Source organism: Phyllostomus discolor, chromosome 1 (genome assembly GCF_004126475.2).
Source record: "Phyllostomus discolor isolate MPI-MPIP mPhyDis1 chromosome 1, mPhyDis1.pri.v3, whole genome shotgun sequence".
Classification (NCBI taxonomy): Eukaryota; Metazoa; Chordata; class Mammalia; order Chiroptera; family Phyllostomidae; genus Phyllostomus; species Phyllostomus discolor.
In genome coordinates, this window is record NC_040903.2 from 164,087,776 (window position 1) to 164,106,874 (window position 19,099).

The 19,099-nt window shown below is 37.5% G+C and overlaps 1 protein-coding gene and 1 long non-coding RNA gene across 9 annotated transcripts in view; both read right to left on the reverse strand.

Annotated features, from left to right (window-relative positions):
- FAM214A (family with sequence similarity 214 member A) overlaps nucleotides 1-19,099 on the reverse strand; it is a 93,705-nt gene that overhangs the window by 42,000 nt on the left and 32,606 nt on the right. The window lies entirely within an intron of this gene.
- LOC118502203 lies at nucleotides 9,870-11,807 on the reverse strand. Its single transcript, XR_004904906.1, has 2 exons — nucleotides 11,671-11,807; nucleotides 9,870-11,141 (listed from the first exon to the last, which is right to left on the reverse strand). It is a non-coding gene; the product is annotated as an uncharacterized LOC118502203 (long non-coding RNA).

Below are 19,099 nucleotides of genomic sequence, written 5' to 3' on the forward strand. Positions count from 1 at the left end.
AGAAACAGAATCAAATTTGTTTCTCTTTATAAAAATCCATAATTTTATTTGGAGATTTCAACACTCTCCTTTTCAATAATCAATAGAATAAGTAACAGAAAATCAGTAAGAATATAAAACTTGAACAGTACCATTAACCTGACCTAATTGGCATTTATACTTCACTCACCAAAAGCAAAATACACACAACACATTTACCAAGATACTCCATATTCTAGGTCATAAAACAGGTCTCAATAAATTTAAAAGGATTTAAATTATCCAAAGTGTGTTCTCCAACCACAGTGCAATTAAATTAGAAGTCAGTGAGAGAAAGAAATCTGGAAAATGTCTAAATATTTAGAATCTAAATGACCGGTGTGATTTTAATAGTCATTGGACCATCCCTTTATAGAATGAGGTTACTAACTGCTATGGACTGAATCGTGTCCCCCCTAAAATTCATGTTGAAACCCCAACCCCCAATGACTGTATTTGGAGACTGGGCTTTTGGGAGGTAATTTGGGTGAAATAAGGTCATAGGGTGGGGTCCTAATTCGATAGAATTGGTGGCCTTACAGGAAGAGAAAGAGATCCCTCGCCCTCTCTCTCCAGACATATAACACTCAGGAAAGACCATGTGAGCACACAGCAAGAAGGCAACTGTCTGCAAGTCAGGAAGAGAATCCTTATCAGAAACCAAATTGGCTGGCATCCTATTCTTGAATTTCCTAGCCTCCATAAGAAAATAAATTTCCGTTTATTAAGCCACCCAGTCTAAGGTATTTTGTTATGGCAACACCAAAGCTAAAAGACAGAAATTTGGCTCCATATTTCCTGTCCCTTCCTGAAACTCAGAGGAGGCAGTCTTGCACTTAGCTCCAAATTTCTGGATAAGGCATGCTGCAACTTGTGCCTAGAGCCTACATGTTCTCAATTCATAAAAGGAGTGAAAATACCAGGCATAAATGGGTTTCTAGAAGCCTTGCAATTGGGAGATTATAGGGTACATGCCCAGTTTCATAAAGTGTTCATTTATTTCTTACTCTATTATCAATCCTAGTTGTGTACATAATTCCAATTGGAACCACAGACAGAGAAATGGTGACTAGTACCATAAATCCCTAGTAATTATAATGACTATCCAACCACCCTGCTAATTGTCATGATGATCAGAAGTGAGGTATGTCAAGCATTGAATCATTAAATTAGTCTTAATCAAAAGGGAAACAAAAGAAAATGTTTGTTTTGTGTCATAGCTCCTTAATAAAGTCAAGGTGGGGGGTTAAGGGGAGAAAATTAGAGAAAGAGTGAGGAATAAAGGGAAAAGAAAAACAAAACTAATACTAAATACTAAAATAATAAAAAGTAGAATTCACTAAATCTAACATTATAACCTACTCCCCCTTACTATCCATGCTCCTCCAACCCCAAATTTGCTCCACCTCTTGATTTCCCTATATAGTCTAACATTACCCATGTTGAATTGCCCACGCCAAAAACTTGGCATTGAGTCCTAGAAGTTGAACCTCCTAAGTAGATCTAGCCACTTTTTCCCTCATTCTATAACCCGCACCAATATACTAAGGTCATTTCTTGCATGGATAATTAAAATAGCTACCTCTGTGATTGTTCTCTGTGCATCTAGTCTCTTATCCTTCCCATACATTCCTATATCCCTCATTAGAATTCTATTTAAAAATGTGATTATTTTGTATTAAATTTCCATAATGGTTCCCAATGTTCACAATTTAAAGCCTAAACTTTTACCTTAAAAATTTTTTTTTAAATCCTCACCTGAGGATATGTTTATTTAGAGAGAAAGGAAAGCAGAGATACAAAAGAGAAATATCAATCAGCTGCCTCCTGTATGTGCCTGGATCAGGGAATGCGTCTGCAATGCAGGTATGTGACTTGACTGGGTACTGAACCCTCAGCCTTCTGGTACACAGGATGATACTCCAAACATGTGAGTCACCAAAGTTTTACTCTTTAAGTAACCAGTTTAAAAATCACTTAATAGAGGCATAAATGAAACTTCTTTTACTCGTTCAGGCAGGTATTTCTTATACTACTGGTATTAAAGCTAAAAACCAGAGAGCTCCTTGAAGACAGAGGCTAGCTCATTACTTCCTGTGTTTTACATATTAGGATTTTCTATATAAACAATCATGTCATTGCAAATAATTTTACTCCTTTCTTTCCAGTTTTTATACTTATTTTTTCTTTTACTTACCTTATTGCAATGACTAGGTATACAATGTAGTACAGAATTGGTTAGACTAAATGCCTTCTTTATGATCTTAGGAAGAAAGTGTTCAATATTTTACCAGAGTGTGGGTTGGCCAAAAAGTTAGTTTTTTTTTTTTTTCCTGAAAGATAGCTCTAGTAGTGCTTACCTGTCTTTAACTTCATTCGGAACAATTTTGTTATACTGTATTGAGACAGCTGTCCTATCAGCATGTGTCTTTGAAGAAATTTATCAAAATTGGTGAATTTTTATGTAGCTATTTCAATACTGAAGATGGAAGAAGATATGCAACATTTTTGGCATGTTATGCTTTATTATTCCAAGAAAGGTAAATATGCAACTGAAATGCAAAAAAAGATTTATGCAGTCTATGGAGAAGGTGCTGTGACTGATCAAACATATCAAGAGTGGTTTGTGAAGTTTCATGCTGAAGATTTCCTGTTGGACATGCTCCACAGTTGGGTAGACCAGTTGAAGTTGATAGAGATCAAGTGGAGACATTAATTGATAACGATCAAGATTATATCATGTGGGAGAGAGCCGACATACTCAAAACATCCAACCCAACAAGGCTATTGGTGGAAATGAAAAATGTGTCTTTGATAGGTAAACAATACTCACCTCCTGCACAACCACATCAAAATTACACAAAACTCTAGAACAACCATCACTCATAACCATCAGAAATTGAGATGAATGGAAATCTGACAACTACAGAATTAAAGAAACTACATCCACCCAGACTGGTTGGAGGTGCTCGGATGCAGAACACGCTGGTCCCACATATGGTATATAAAAATTCAGGAGGGATATCTTGGGAGCAAGGAGTCCCAGCCCCACACCAGGCCCCCCAGTGCAGGGTTACAGTACCAGGAAAATAAGTCCCCATAACTTCTAGCTGCAAAAAGCAACAGGGACTGAGTCAGTAGAAGAAACTTCTAGAGTCCCAAGCAGTTCCTCTTCAAGAACCCACATATGGACTTACTCAGACTCACTCCCGCTGAACTCCAACACTGAGGTAGCAGCATGGAAGACACCAGTGACATACAGGGAGGAACTGAAGTATCTAGCATCAAGGTGAGAGCTGGGGGACAGCTTTCTCTCACACAGAAAGGCAGGCAGAGGCCACTGTCTCTTTTCTGAACCCTCCCTCCACAGAGCAACAGAGCTGCCAGGCTGGTGCCTTATCTGCGACTCCATCAACCTGGTTAACACAATTGACCCTGTCTGGAGATCCCTAAGACTCCTCCCTACCCAAATAACAGGCCCATCTAAGCTGTAAATAGGCTTTTTCCATATGAATGGCTGGTCTTGATGCATGCTTCACAACTTTCTAAATCTTCTCAAACAAGCACCAGCTGGTCTTAGTAATCCCCTTGCCCCACTACTTTTAGATAAGTGACCCCAGGTCAGGCACTAGCAGCAGTCAGCATAGATTCACAATTTGGCTTTGCCTGGGAATCTCCAGGCTCACCACAAGGAACAGCCATCTCAGATTGCTGTATAGCCCAGGCAGGGTGGCTCCAGGCAAAACACAGGTGGGGGCTGACCTTGGCCTGCACCACCTGGGAAACTCAAGAGCCTGCAACCCAGTGGACAGCTGCAGACCACGTAAGAATACCATCATCCTGCTCCTGCACTGCTGATCCTCTACAGAGGATAGGGGTAGGTGGTCTGTGGTCACAGCCAGTCTTTGCAACTGCCTGGCCTGGATAAATCCCTCCCATTGTCCTGCCAACAGCAATCAAGGTTCACCTGCAAGAGAAGGGTATACTCAGCCCAAACAAAGAACACACTGCAAGTACCCACCTTGGGTGATAAAGGGAGGCTGTGCCACTGGACCCTATAGGGCACCTACTACATTAGGGCACACTACCAAGACAGGAAATCACAGCAGCTCTACCTAATACATAGAAGCACACACAGGGAGGCTGCCAAAATAAGGAGACAAAGAAACATGGTTTAAATGAAAGAAGAGATCAAAACCTCAGAAAAAGAACTAAACAAAATGGAGACAAGCAATCCATGAGATACAGAGCTCAAACACTGGTTATAAGGATGTTTTAGGAACTTAGTGAGGACCTCAACAGCATAAAAAAGACCCAGTCAGAAATGAAGATTCACTAATTGAAATGAAGAATAATTTGCAGGGAAACAACAGCAGAGTGAAAGAAGCTGAGAATCAAATCAATAATTTGGACATAGAGAAGCAAAAAACAACCTATCAGAACAAAAAGAAGAAAAAGAATCCAAAAAAAACGAAGATAGTCTAAGGAGCCTCTGGGACAACTTCATGTGCTCCAACATTCACATCACAGGCTGCAAGAAGAAGAGAAAGAGCAAGAAATTGGAAATCTATTTGAAAAAATAATGAAAGAATGCCCTAGCTGTTGTAGCTTAGTGTATTGAGCACTGGCCTGCTAACCAGAAGGTCACTGGTTCAGTTCCTAGTCAGGGCACATGCCTGGGTTGTGGTCCAGGTCCCTGATTAGGGCCATGTAAGAAGCAATGCCTTTTAATAAAATATTTCCTCCCTAATTAGGCAAATCATGGTAATAAAACTCAGGAAAGCTGGTATTTCCTTTAAAAATAAAAAAAGAAAAGATAATGAAAGAAAACTTCCCTAATTTGGTGAAGGAAATAGACATGCTAGTCCAGGAAGCACAGAGAGTCCCAAACAAGATGGATGCAAAGAGGCCCACTCCAAGAGACATCATAATTAAAATGCCAAAAGTTAAAGATAAAGAGAGAATCTTAAAAGTAGCAAGAGAAAAGCAGTTAGTTACCTACAGGGGAGATCCCATAAAGCTGTCAGCTGATTTCTCAAAAGAAACTTTTCAGACTAGAGGGGATTGACAAGAAATATTCAAAGTCATGAAAAGCAGTGACCTACAGTCAAGACTGCTCTACCCAGCATAGCTACCATTTAGAATCGAAGGGCAGATAAAGAGCTTCCAAGACAAGAAAAAAACCAAAGGAGTTCATCAACACCAAATCATTATTACATGAAATGTTAAGGGGATCTATTTAAGAAAAAGAAGATCAAAATTATGAGCAGTAAAATGGCAAAATTACACATCTTTCAACAACTGAATCTAAAAACAAAGTAAGCATACAAGAAGAACCAAGACGTAATCATGGATATGGAGGGTTTTGATGATTGCTGTATAGGAGGGGGGTGTAGAGGAATGAGTGAAGATGTGAGGGGATTAAGAAGTAGAAAGAGGTAGTCAGAGAACAGCCATGGGGGTGTAACGTACAGTGATAGGAAATGGAGTAGCCAAAGAACTTACATGCATGACCGATGGACATGAGCAATGGTATGTGCATTGCCTGAGGGAGTGGAGGGTGTTCTCTGAGGGGGTGAAATGGGAAAAATTGGGACAACTGTAATAGCATAATCAATAAAATATAATTAAGAAAAATGTGTCTGTTATTTTATGGAAAAAACTAAACGGACATTTTTGGCCTACACAATATAATATTAGGTGGAGCTTTTTCATAGATGTCCTTTATCAGGTTGAGATTTATAAGGTCATTTTGATTTTATAAATAAGTATGTAAAAGAAATCCACAAAGGAAAGGCCATCTTTTACTTAATTCAGACTGTGGCAAATTTTTAAAAAACAAAAAATCTCTAGAGAAGAGTTGCTGAAGAACAACACACTCTTTTTCATTGTATATTATTTATTTTTAGTTAAAAATGGCCATATGTTAAAATATATTTACCTCCTATAAAACTCTAGAAAAGAAACTATATCCTATTCACCAATAGTGAACCCGAATGTAAACTGTGAATTTTTGGTGACAATGATGTGTCCACAGAGGGTCACGGACTGTAAGAGATATACCACTGTAACCTGAGACGTGAACAGTGGGGGAGGTTGTGCATCTGTGGGTATAGGGAATGTATGACAACTCTGTACTTTTTGCTCAATTTTGGTGTGAACTGAAAACTGCTTTTAAAAAATGAAGTTCATTAATTAAAATTTTTACCTCTTGTAACATATAAGAAAAATATTTTAATTGTTATTTTTTTACTTTTTGCAGATTAAAAATAATGAAAATAATCTATTCACTAATGCTAAAATTATACTCAATAAGTTCCCTTCAAAAAGTATGAGTTATAAAGAAAAAAACCCCAAAATTATATAAGATAATTTCATAGGCAAAAATAAAACTATCAAAGCTCAGATGAGTCTTTACTGTCTCAGGCCTTAAAAAATGGCCTTCTGTGCCAACTTGAATTAACAAAGTTTATGTTTTATATTTAGTACTTTAATGACTGATAACTATAAATAGGTTAGTAACTGAAAGAAGGGAGAAATGCTATTTCTGTAACATTATTATTGGACTTGTATTACAAGCCTAAAATTGTTAAGTTACTGTGGGAAGCACAGTTCTTACAATAACTGACATTATCAAAGTCTACTGACAAGAACCTTGTTTCTCATATAACCTCTGCTGCTGTGTTTCTTGGATAAAATTCCCCTGGACTAGACTATTGAATATCTATAGTACATTCTATATTTGGAAAACATGCCAAGAATAAAAGTTCTAAATGAGCAGTATAATATATAATTATGGCTTTTAGCATTCTGTAAATACAGCAGTCTGGGAAATAACAATTTAATGCCACTCAGAATTATGTTTTTAAAGGGACTTGTTCATGGAAAATAGCTGGAAAATGGTTGATTTGCTTCATTTACACTGAAGAAAAGACTGCTGGACATAGCTCTCAGGTCTGTGTCCTGTGGATCCATCCTGCTGTTTTAATACTAATAGTTATGTTATAGTAACAGCTAAAACTTCTTAAACTCTTAGTATGTGCCAGGCACTGTGATGAATATTTACCATATTTAATGTTCACAACAATACTAATAACACATCACATTTTTATATATAGAATGGTCATCTCATGTATAATCACTGTTGTTAATTCATCAATTCTAATATGCAATCAATTTTAAGACATAAGACTATTTTCACCAAAAAAGAAAAAATCTTCCAATTAAACAATGTTCCATCAAGTATAAGAAATAAAAATCTAATTTCAAAGACTTAAAATGTAGAAAATGTATGTGTTAAAGTCAACCAAATATGGTAACCCTAAAATCATCAGTTTTGTCACATACTGATTCAAATGCAATATATCTTAAGAGACCTGAAAACAAAGTGAGCTAACTAAACTAAATGCTTTTTAGACTCTTCTGAAAAGAAATACAGTCTTAAGGAATGAAAAAATTTACCCATCAAACTTCTTAATTGAATTGAGAAAAAAGAGATAGCAATAGTGGCAGGTGCTCATACAAACTGCTTTCATACTTTATGTTTATATATTTCTAATCAAAGTAAAAATAACTTCATCAAAGTATATGTTTAATGATGATTTGTTAAATCTATATTGTAGTAAATCTATATTGTAATAATGGGGTGAAATAAGATTGGATATTTATAGTTACATTGTTAAGATCATGGTTAACAGACAATTTGAATCCTGGCTCTACTGGTAATAACTATGTAGCCCAAGGAAACCTATTTAGTCTCTCTAAACTCTTCTTTCCTGAAAGAAAAAAAAAAAAAAAAAAAAAAAAAGGAGGCAGTATCTATCTCATGTATCACTGATTTCATGAGGTAATAGTATGTTGTATTAAACACAGTGTCTGGCATTCAGTAAGCACTATTACAAAATACATAGTTATACTAATCCTTGATAAGCCAAAAGATCTTGGTAGAAATTTGCAAGAGTTCTAGAATCTTATGATTTTGAATTCTAGCTGGGCTTTGAACAAACAGGTGAGCTTTAGAAACAAACAACAACAATAACGACAAAATACAAAACTCAGGAACCCATCCCAGGACTGTAATATATCCAAGACTGGGTAATATTCTTCTAAAAGCTCCCTAGGTAATTCTAATGTGCAACCAGGATTGAGAATCACAGTTCTATTGGAACCTTAAGGCCAAGCAATAGGGAGAAAATGAGCATATTAGGCAGGGGGTGGGGGCCATATAGAGAAAGTAGTGGTGATATTGGCAAAGCAAGAAACCCACTTTAACATATGTATACTGAAATTGTGTTTTTAGGTATAGCCTTGAATTTGCATATATCCACCCAACCATAATATGTAGCTGAGGCAGAAGTGGTTCTCAAACTGGGATTGTGGACATTCTAGGGGATCTGACAGGTCTCCCTCCAAATTTAACATGTGAGTTATCTTCAATGAAAATCTCAAAAAATAAGCACAAAACTACTGTGGATCATCTGACCAATAACAACCCAGAATTCCTTGATAATTTCAGTGTCATGTTCATATTTACAATTATGATTTACAGTCACAGTTTTACTGGTGTTTCGAAGGCATGACTTTAATATTTCTGGACTAATTTATAACAACAAAAACAGAGACGATGCATTTGCATTGTGTGCAAGATGTCCCTGTGGCCTGGGGTGCCAAAATGGTTGACAGGGGATTAAACAACAAGCAAATATTAAGCCATTATATCATAGGCATTCTCAACTCAATTATGTTCACAAATTCTCTCTGGTGAAAGATTAAAGAAATATCAGAAATAAATCTACACAGGTTACGTAATCTTCCCCCAAAATACATAGAAAATCTCTAGAATTAACAAATCCCATTTCAGTACTTAGTGCCCTACTCAACAATGCCTCTGTGGAGTCAAATGTAGATCTCATTCCAATTTTCTTGAGGGTTTAACTTTTTTTTTTAACAATTGAAATAGAATTGGCTAAGTTGAGTTTTCCTTGTCTTAAGGATTTATAAATACCTGGCTGGTGTGGCTCAGTGGATTGAGCACTGACCTGCAAACAAAAGGGTCGTGGGTTTGATTCCCAGTCAGGCCACATGCCTGGGGTTGTGGGCCAGGTCCCCAGTATGGGGTGTATGAGAGGCAACCACACATTGATGTTTCTCTCCCTCTCCTTCTCCTTTCCTTCCCCTCTCTCTAAACAAAAAAAAATAAGTAAAATCTTTAAAAAAAGGTATAAATGATTTAATCCTAAATGTCATTATTATATTTGATTATATAACTTGAAATCACTGAATATATTTTACTGAGCATTTAAAGATAAAGAAATGTCTACTCTTCTAAAATTGTTCTACTTTTCAATCAAAAGTTTTAATTAATTAAACTACTAAATATGGTATTTAAGCTTTTTTTTTTTAAGATTTTACTTAATTACCTTTTTTTAGAGAGAGGGGAAGGGAGGAGGAGAGAGAGAAAGACCACAATGTGTGAGAGATACATGGTTGACTCTCACACACCCCCAACTTGGGACCTGGCCCACAACCCAGGCACGTGTCCTGACTGGGAATCCAACTGGCAACCCTTTGGTTCTCAGGCCAGCACTCAATCCACTGAGCCACACCAGCTAGAGTTAAGCTTTTTAATATTACTGAACATGGAAAACTGCTAAAATATGTTAAGCAAAATTTTAAAAGATGTAAAACACTGTAAAAATACATAATGCTTATGCAGTTATACAGATAGTAATTTTTACAGAAAAACAAAAACAAAAAAAGTAACACATACCCAACTGCACATTTACAGTTATCTTTGGCGCTGTGGGATTGAATTATGGGGAGTCATTTACTTTCCATGTCTATGGTTACCCAATTTAGCAAATAATAATACAGGATGCTCCATTAAAAGTTAGAATTCAGTATAGGACACACTTATACTACAAAATTATATTTATCTGAAATTTGAATTAAACTGGGCATCCTGTATTTTATGTAAAAAAGAATGGCAAAGTGAGCCTATGTGTCTAAAGTCTGATTTTAGATATTTATAATGTTGCATATGGGTTTGCTATGTTATATATGTCTATACAGCAACAGCAAAAATCCCTCTGATGTAAAGGCAATCAAGCTTTGTTTCAAACACCATGTACTACTTCTATCTACTTCTTAAAGTTTGCTTCTACTACTTCTGTACTACTACTACTTTGATTTTTTAAATCAAATTTTTCAAAACTGGGAAGGTGGGAATCAAAACAAAGACACATGTGGGATACATGTACCTTTAACAGCTTTTAAATTCACAGATAAATACAAAAACACTAGAGGAGGATTGCCATTTTTTAATTTTGTTAGATAATTTTAACAGGCTACTAAAATAAAATGGCAAGCTCCCGAAACAACTAATTACATATAAAACTGTAAGGCCTTTATCTTACATAAGCTTTTAAAGACAAAACAGGTTACTTAATAACAATTTAAGTACATATAGTGACTGAGGGGAAAACACTGAGTACCATACAACAGTAGTTCTCAAATTTTAATTTGTCTAAGGTTTGTGATAGAATAATAGCCCCCCACCAAAGATGTCCATGTCCCAATCTCTGGAGCCTATAACTTTACTTTCAAAAGTAACTTTGCAGATGTGGCTAAATTAACAGATTGGAGACAGGGGTTTTTACCTAGATTATCCTGGTGGAACCACCATAATCACAAATCCTTTTAAAAGAGAGGCAGGCGGTCAGAGAGAACAGAAGATACTACACTGCTAGCTCTGGAGATGGCAAAAGCAGCTACAAACCAGGGAATACAGGAGGCCTCCAGAAGCTAAAAAATGTCAAGAAGACAGACTTTCCCCTAGAATCTCCAGAGGACCCACTTTAAACTTCTGCCTCCAGAACTGTGAGGCCATAACTTCGTGTTGTTTTACGCCAAAAGTTGTGGTAATTTCCATAGCAGCAACAGGATCCTAATTTAATCATCATCTGAGAAATTTGTAGAAAATGTGTATTCCCAGTTTCTATTCCTAGAGATTCTGACTCAGGTAATCTGCACGTTTAACAAGAAAGCTCTATGCCTCTGATGCAGGTAATCCCTGAACTACACTCTGAGAAATGACACTTTAGATCATACAGTAAAACAAATACCTCACAGGTATGCACCCCAAGTTCATAGCAGCACAATTTACAATAGCCAAGTGTTGGAAGCAAACTAGTTGCCCATCAGTAAATGAATGGATCAGAAAACTATGGAACATTTACACAATGGAATTCTATGCAGCAGAAAGAAAGAAGGAGCTCCTACCCTTTGCGACAGCATGGATAGAACTGGAAAGCATTATGCTAAGTGAAATAAGCCAGGTGGTGAAAGACAAATACCATATGATCTCACCTTTACCAGGAACCTAAACAACAAAACAAACAAGCAAAATATAACCAAAGATACTGAAATAGAGAACAGGCTGACAATGACCAGAGGGGAGAGGGGAGGGAATTTCAGGGGAAAAGGGGAAGGGTTTACAGGAGCAAGTATAAAGGACACATGGACAAAAACTAGGGGGGGTAGAAATGGGAGGGAGGTGGGGAGGGCTGGGGGGTAGGCTGGAATGGGAGTAAAAGACAGAAAACTGTACCTGAACAACAATTAAAAATTTTTCAAAAAGTAAAAAAAACATACCTCACAGGTAAAGAGTCACAACTAAAATAAAATTTCAATGGGGAAAACTAGCAGAATATTCAATATGTATTTATTTGACCTATGGAATAATGACAAGTTTCTTAACTTGGAAATTAATAGGAAAATATTGGTAAGTTAAAATGTATAAAATCTAAATATTACTGAAGGATAAAAAATAAAAGTAGAAATAGTTCTATAAGATATGGTTGACAAAGTGTTACCATTTCTATTATATTATTCTATATGCTATTTTAAGTAAACTTGCTATTTTGAAAGTTAAATAAAAATAAATTTACATAAGGTGAAATAAAGAATAAACACATAGAGAAGAATGTTTAATCTCTAGAGATGATATTTAATCAAAGACATACAAATTAAAACCATATTGGAACCATATTTAGTACTAGAAGAACTAAAAAATTATTTTAATTGCCTATGGAAAAATGGTTTGAGTGATGTTATTCAACCTGATTTAATTTCTTACAGCCATTAAAATAATTGTATTAATTGGAAAAATGCAAGATAAAGTCAATTGAGTTAAATGGCCACACACAATTTTATATTTCTTATGATTTTTTTCAATAATGCAATAAACATAAAATGATTTTAGCTTGTTAAAGTTTGCTTGCTAAGGTTACTAAAATAAGTTGGTTAAAGCTCCTTGCTAAAGTTCCTTCATTTCAAAAGAGAAAAGGCACTTAATAACCAAAAAATTGGAAGGCATGATCTCAAAGGACAGTCTCTTTTGAGAAAGGCTGCTGTCTTTGCTATGAACAAATGAAAAGCTGATGTCAGACCAGCATGGGTCTGGACCAGCCTTTGGAAACCTCCACCATAAGGTACTAAGCTGAAAGCGGTTTGACCTCAGCCTCTGTGTGAACAGCAACTAAGAGTCAAACTACTGTTCTATGGAGTCTTCCCCTCTGCCCCATTACTCCCTCCTCAATCGGCCTGAGAAGCTAATCTGTCATCTGAAGGAGCAATGATAGGCAGGGTAAAGACCATGTTCCACAGAAGTGGAAAACTGCCAGTTCAATTCTAAAAAAGGAGGCAATGGATCAGAAGTCTATGAGAATGATAGCTTGCCAAAAAGAAAATGAGATGATGTAATAGTACTGAGAAAGAATACCCACTGGTCCCTTCGATGGCTCAACCATTTGAGGAAGGCAGACAATGCCATCCTTGTAACCATTTGTTTGTTCAAGTGCATTCATTCATTAACCTCTGCACAAATGTGAGGAGATCAATTATTCAGAATGGAAACTTACAGTTTTATTGTAAATGGCTATTGTAAAGATATCACCTTGCTATATAAGGTTGGTGAAAACAGAAACAATACTTTTTGCTCCCTATTTTTGTTCCTCAAAGCCAGTTTCATATTATTCTATTTCCCCTCTAAAATGAAACTCTGCCAAAGGCAGTATCCTTTGATGAAGATAATGATCAAGCAGTGGGAGTTAATGCTTTTAATTCATGTTTTATTGGATGATTCTGTGGTTATTATCAACTTTAGTCAGCCAAATATAGAATATTTCCTAGAACCAGATTAAACTAGTTTTAAGTTCAGCCAATTCACAAATGCAATTACAGTCAATTGAATATAGTTATTATGATAAAGCCATCATTTAATGTTTTATTATTCTAAAATCATCTGTTTAGAAAATAAATGTGCCTATCTGCTTTCATAATAAACTAGCCTCAAGACTCACCTGTAAAATGAAGGTGTATGAAACTAGATGGCCCTTCTAATTTAAACATCTGATTCTATGTGTGCCAATTTTGGGATTTATGAAATAATACCATCCCAATTATTTTTAGTACCACTCTCACCACAAGCACAGACCAACCTGGGTATATCTAGCATACCATAAACTAAAAATAATGGGGGTACTGATCAGAGTACAAAACTAGTCCCACCACAGCTATTTTTGCTTTTTTCGTGACTCAAATGTTACAATCATCTATGCCTCCTATCTTCCTCTTGTCCCTAATAAGCCATGGATGGTTAAAGACTGACTGCTTCTGTTAACAACTTCAAATACCTGATCCCTCACCATTCTCTGTTGGGCTGGAACACTGGATACATAAAGTGCAGTAATGAGAAAAAAGATGACAAGAGGAACATAGGGTCCTTTTTCACCTCACCTCTCATTACTCTCCTTTATGCATCCAATGCTCCAGTCAAACTGATCTACTTATTGTCTCCTAAAGCCATCTGAAGATTTCCCACCCTCTGTAGTATTCCACCAAATCACTAGAGTTCCTTCTGTTTCCAGCATGCCCCTCCTGGCAAGCCACATGGCCCCACCTCACTTGTTGTAATCCTTTTCTCCAATTATACCAATATTTTAAAGACACACCATGGAAAAACGATACAGTAAGGAGTTTCCTTATCATTTTGTGTATGAGAAGAGCACTTCAACTCTCTTAACACTCTCACTGCTTTTCTGGTCTTTGCTAATTTATCAATGATTCCCTAAAATTATAGCCAGTGACTCAAAAATGACTTCAACTAAATTTTAAAAAACTGCATTTTAAAGCTTCATATCTCTCCATTTATTCAAATCTTTTAAAAACATTACTTGGTAGTGTGTGTGTATGTGTGTGTGTTTTTAATCCTCCCCTGAGGACTTTTTTTTGTTGTTTTTAGAGAGAAAGTAAGGGGGAGAAGGAGAGAGGGAGAGGGAGAGGGAGAGGGAGAGGGGGAGGGGGAGAGAGAGAGAGAGAGGGAGAGAGAGAGAGAGAAGCATCAATGCCAGAGAGAGAAGTATCAGCTGATTGCCTCTGGTACACACCCAGATGGGGGGATCAAACTCACAACCTAGGTATGTGTCCTTACCAGGAATGGAACCCACAATGCTCCAACCAAGTGAGCCACACTGGCCAGAGCCCTTTGGTAGACTTTTAACATTTACTTAATAAAGGCCTTGTATTTCTATTAAATTCATTCAAAATTAGATTTGCCTTAGATTTGCCTGTTGCTCTTTTGCATGGAAATTTTTTTCATTGTGTTTTCTAACAGAATTTCTACTTTTGTGGTGTTAAAATTTTAATTTTGCCACTTGATTAAAGGTCTACAGATTTTTAAAAATAGAATATGAAATGAGATGATCCTTATTTCAGGGTAAACATGTAATTCTTCATTAGGTCTTACCCTAGCTCATCCATGAGGTCCTACTATACTCTCCTGTGGCTTTTTCTTTTTAGGATGCTATTCATTTATCTTTAATTTTTAATTTTTTAGATTTTATTTTCAGAGAGAAGGGAAAGAAGGGAGAAAGAAAGGGAGAGAAACATTGACGTGAAAGAAACATAGGTTGGTTGCCTCTCACATGCTGCTAACCAGGGACCTGGCCTGAAACCCAAGCATGTGCCCTGACGTGGAATCAAACTGGAGACCTTTTGGTTCACAGACCATACTCAATCCACTAAGCCACACCAGCCAGAGCTATACTCTTCCATAGCTTTTTATTGCTCTTAGAAGAGCTCACTGAAACTTCTGTTCTTCCTTTCTAAAACTTAGCACAAAAAAATTAAATCAGTATTTGCATCTTTCCTCTAACCCTTTAAGTTCCATGAGAACAAGCTGATCTGTTGCCCAACACATGGGTTGGCATGAACCAGCACTTGAATATATGATGAAATAATGAATGGTCAATGTTCCATTACATGTGGTTTTCTTCTTATTTCAGTTCATTTCTGTTTAAAGTGATAAAACCTTTCTGTTACCCTTTCCAGATAGTTATTATCTTATTCTTCTCTTGGATTTGATATTTTAATTGCCAACTGTTTCCAAATTTGCCAAAATTGCCAAATTTTTTCAAATTTAAGAAGTCAAAGTTGGAAATAAAATTCTAAAAATGTATCGCCTAATACAATGCACTAAACCTAATTTACTGAACTTTCTCTGCTTCCTAAAGTAGGTCTTAGTTTAAGTCAAGAGGGGTCTAGTTCTCACCCTCTCTTTTGTATTAAAATAGTTTTGTGAGTTGTTTTTAATGGCCTTAATATAATTATCTTAAATGGGACAAGGAAACATTTGTCCTTAAAATAATGAATGATACTGCATTAGGTAATCACCAAATCTCTAGCCCAGGGCAAAAACATTTCAGTTGTCAAAAATAAATAGAGAACACTTTTTCAGTTGTAGTTTCCAAATTCATTATTGGAATTTCTAGGCCTCCACAGTCTTCTAAGGGATTATAGAGAAAATTCATCATAGTAACCTGCTGAGTGCTTACGTGAAGAGTTGGGGGCAACTCAAGCTCTAGAAAGAGAACTAAAATTTAAAGGATGGTTAGAAGATAAGAGTGGGAAAGAGAACTGTCTATATGTCAGACTGTCAGTAAAGTGCAGCTGTTCTCCAGAGGCAATGGGAAAACAAGCTGCCTTCGAGTTAAAGGCATTATGGAGAGGATATAGATAAACCTAATTCATAGTGATGTGATAAACGATATAGAGGAAGATCAGGGTACTATGGGAATGCTCAGGCAGAAGTTCAATCTTGGACATCGGAGAAAGTTCCCAGAGAACACGATATTTAAAATGCAAGAATCAGAACTAGTCAGTGTTATTAAGGAAATTTACCGGTATCCATTTGTTTTGCCTCCTTAAAGTTCAGGCTGCCAGAATTATGCTTTTAGTCATGCCACCATAGACACATTGACACAAATTTAGAGCTGCACAGATTCTATTCATTTCCTTCTTACCTGCGCTAAACCTATTTAATTTCATTTCTCTGTGCTGTGTGTAAACCATCAGACCTAATTCATCACTGTTTCAGGGCTTAAAATTCCTTAAGTAGGAAACATTGTCATTTTACTGTCTTTGTGGAAATATTCCTGATTATATCACCTTATCACTCCACACTCCATGCAGAGAGAACCATGGGACAAAAAGCTGAGAAAATATTGTCACAAAAGAAAACAAAATACTGTCTCTCAAAACCCCAAGTTCTAGATTTAACTATACAGTTAGAAGACAACCCTGTGCTAAAAAAGCAACACTCCACTATTATGGTGCTGTTTTGTTTTGTTCCAATTTTACTAAGCCCAGTAACTGGCACATAACTTTCCAAAATTATCCCTAGGCTTAACCTAATTTAGTCTTACATTTTTACCTCATGGGAATATGGTTACAACATAGGCTGGTCCCCAAAAATACACTGTCCTTTCAACCTCCTTCCCTCTACCACATTCATGACCCTTACTTCTAAATAATCTCAACATTCATATTTTCCACTGAACTGTATGCATGAAACTGAAAACTCCTGCAAAAATAAAAAAGTGGATGGAATAGTTGTTTTTAATTAAGAGTTGAGAAACTTGAGCACACAGTACAATCAGTTCTGTTCAGTTCTCTAAAACAAAGACGGAATTAGCTCTGGCCATGTAGCTCAGTTGGTTGGAACACTGTCTGTTGGGAACTGCCCTTCCTGGTTTCAGAAGCTGTAACTGCCCCCATGGCTAAGGCTGAATGAGCGACCTTCAGACCATAAGCCACTAAGGAGACAAAGCTTATCTCACTGGCAAGGGTGCTTTTACTTCACCCTGCCTGGCCCCCAATGCTTGATCAGCTGGCCAATGATGGGTAAGATTCCTCAAGGGAGGGACGACTTAAGACAGGCATGATCACAGGGGGGCCCCCAGGGAAGGACTTGGGGGCTATAGCAAAAGGGGGTGATGGACCCTCGCCCCTTGGCTTTGACATAGCTTGAGTCCTCATTCTGTCTGCAAGAAGTCTCCTAATGTCTTGGCTGCCTTACTTCCCCTGCCTGACTTAAGCCTGAAACAATGACAGAGGGTGGTGCAGCCCTGTGCTGGAAATGGTGGGGTGGGTCCCCCCCCCACCCGGGGCAATCAGGCCCAGGAAAGAATATATAAAATCCTGTGAAACCTGCTTTGCTAAGAATGCTTGCAATTAAAAGGTAAGGGTCTGAGCAGGAAATGAGTTTGTTTCCCAAAGTTTTGTAGCCCTTTAGCTAACAGACCCTGACTCAGAATAAGCCCTCATAGTTCTTTGTATGCCATCTATTGTTTGATCCTTACAGTCTGACAATGATTGATGAGCTTTACCTGTATTCTTGTGCAAAATGAACCCAATAAAAGCCCATTGAGGAAAAGGCTCTTGGCCCTTCTCCTTTGAGAGGTTGGCCCCCTTTGCTCCCCAAGATCATGTCTTGGTAGACTTATTGTCATCTGTGGTGGCTGAGGGGGCCCTGTGGGTGGAGCCCCCCACAGTTGTCCAGATACACTAAGGTTGTGGGTTCAATCCCTGGTCAGGGCATATATAGGAATCAACTAATAAGTGCATGAGTGGGTGGGACAACAGATTGATGTTACTCCCTCCCATTCTTTCTAGCTCTAAAAATCAATCAATCAATCAATCAATCAATAAGGATCTGAGACTTATACCCCAGAAACAGTCAGGGCTCCCTTGGGGGGGAAAAAAAAAGTAGAGATATAGTAGGTAGATACACTTTGCCTCCTCACACAACCAAAATAAGGACAACAACAAATTTAAAAACAAAAACCAATCAGAACTGCCAGAAAATTTAGCTGTATGGAAGTCAAACAACCAAGGAGTTAAAGAATCATTCATCCAGAATGGTAGGAGGGGCAGAGACTGGCAGCCTGGATGGAGAAGATGCACAACAAGGAGGCTGGAGGCTGGGGTGAGCAAGGTAGGGCTGCCTGACTGGGTGGTCCCAAAATTGCACGTAGATAAACCGGGAGGAACAACTGGGGAGCAAGGCAGATCACACAACCCAGGGTTCCAGCACAGGAAAAGAAAGCCTCTAAACCTCTAGCTGTAAGAACCTATGGGAGCTGCAGTGATGGGGAAACTCCCAGCCTCACAGGAGAGTTTGTTGGCAAGACCCACAGGGTCCTAAAATGTACACAAACCCATCCACACTGGAATTAGTACCAGAAGGGTCCAATTTGCTTGTGGGTAGCAAGGGAAGTGACTGAAAGCTGGCTGAGAGCCGGGCAAGTAGCTTTGTTCCGTCTTGGACCCCTCCCCCACACACAGTGCCACAACACAGCATTATAAGTTGCCCTACCCCGTCTGAACACCGAAGGCTCCACCCCTTACAATATAACAGGCGCTTGGAGACAAATATAGCCCAATTGAAAGAACAGATAAAAACTCCAAAAATAGAATTAAGTGATAAAGAGATAGCCAAACTATCAGATGCAGAGTTCAAAACACTGGTAATCAGGATGCTCACAGAAATGGTTGAGTATGGTCACAAAATAGAGGAAAAAGCAAAGGCTATGAAAAGTGAAATGAAGAAAAATATACAAGGAACCAACAGTGAAGGGAAGGAAACCAGGACTCAAATCAACCATTTGGAACACAAGGAGGAAATAAACATTCAGAATACCAGCACAAAGTGAAGAAACAAGAATTCAGAGAAAAAAAAAAT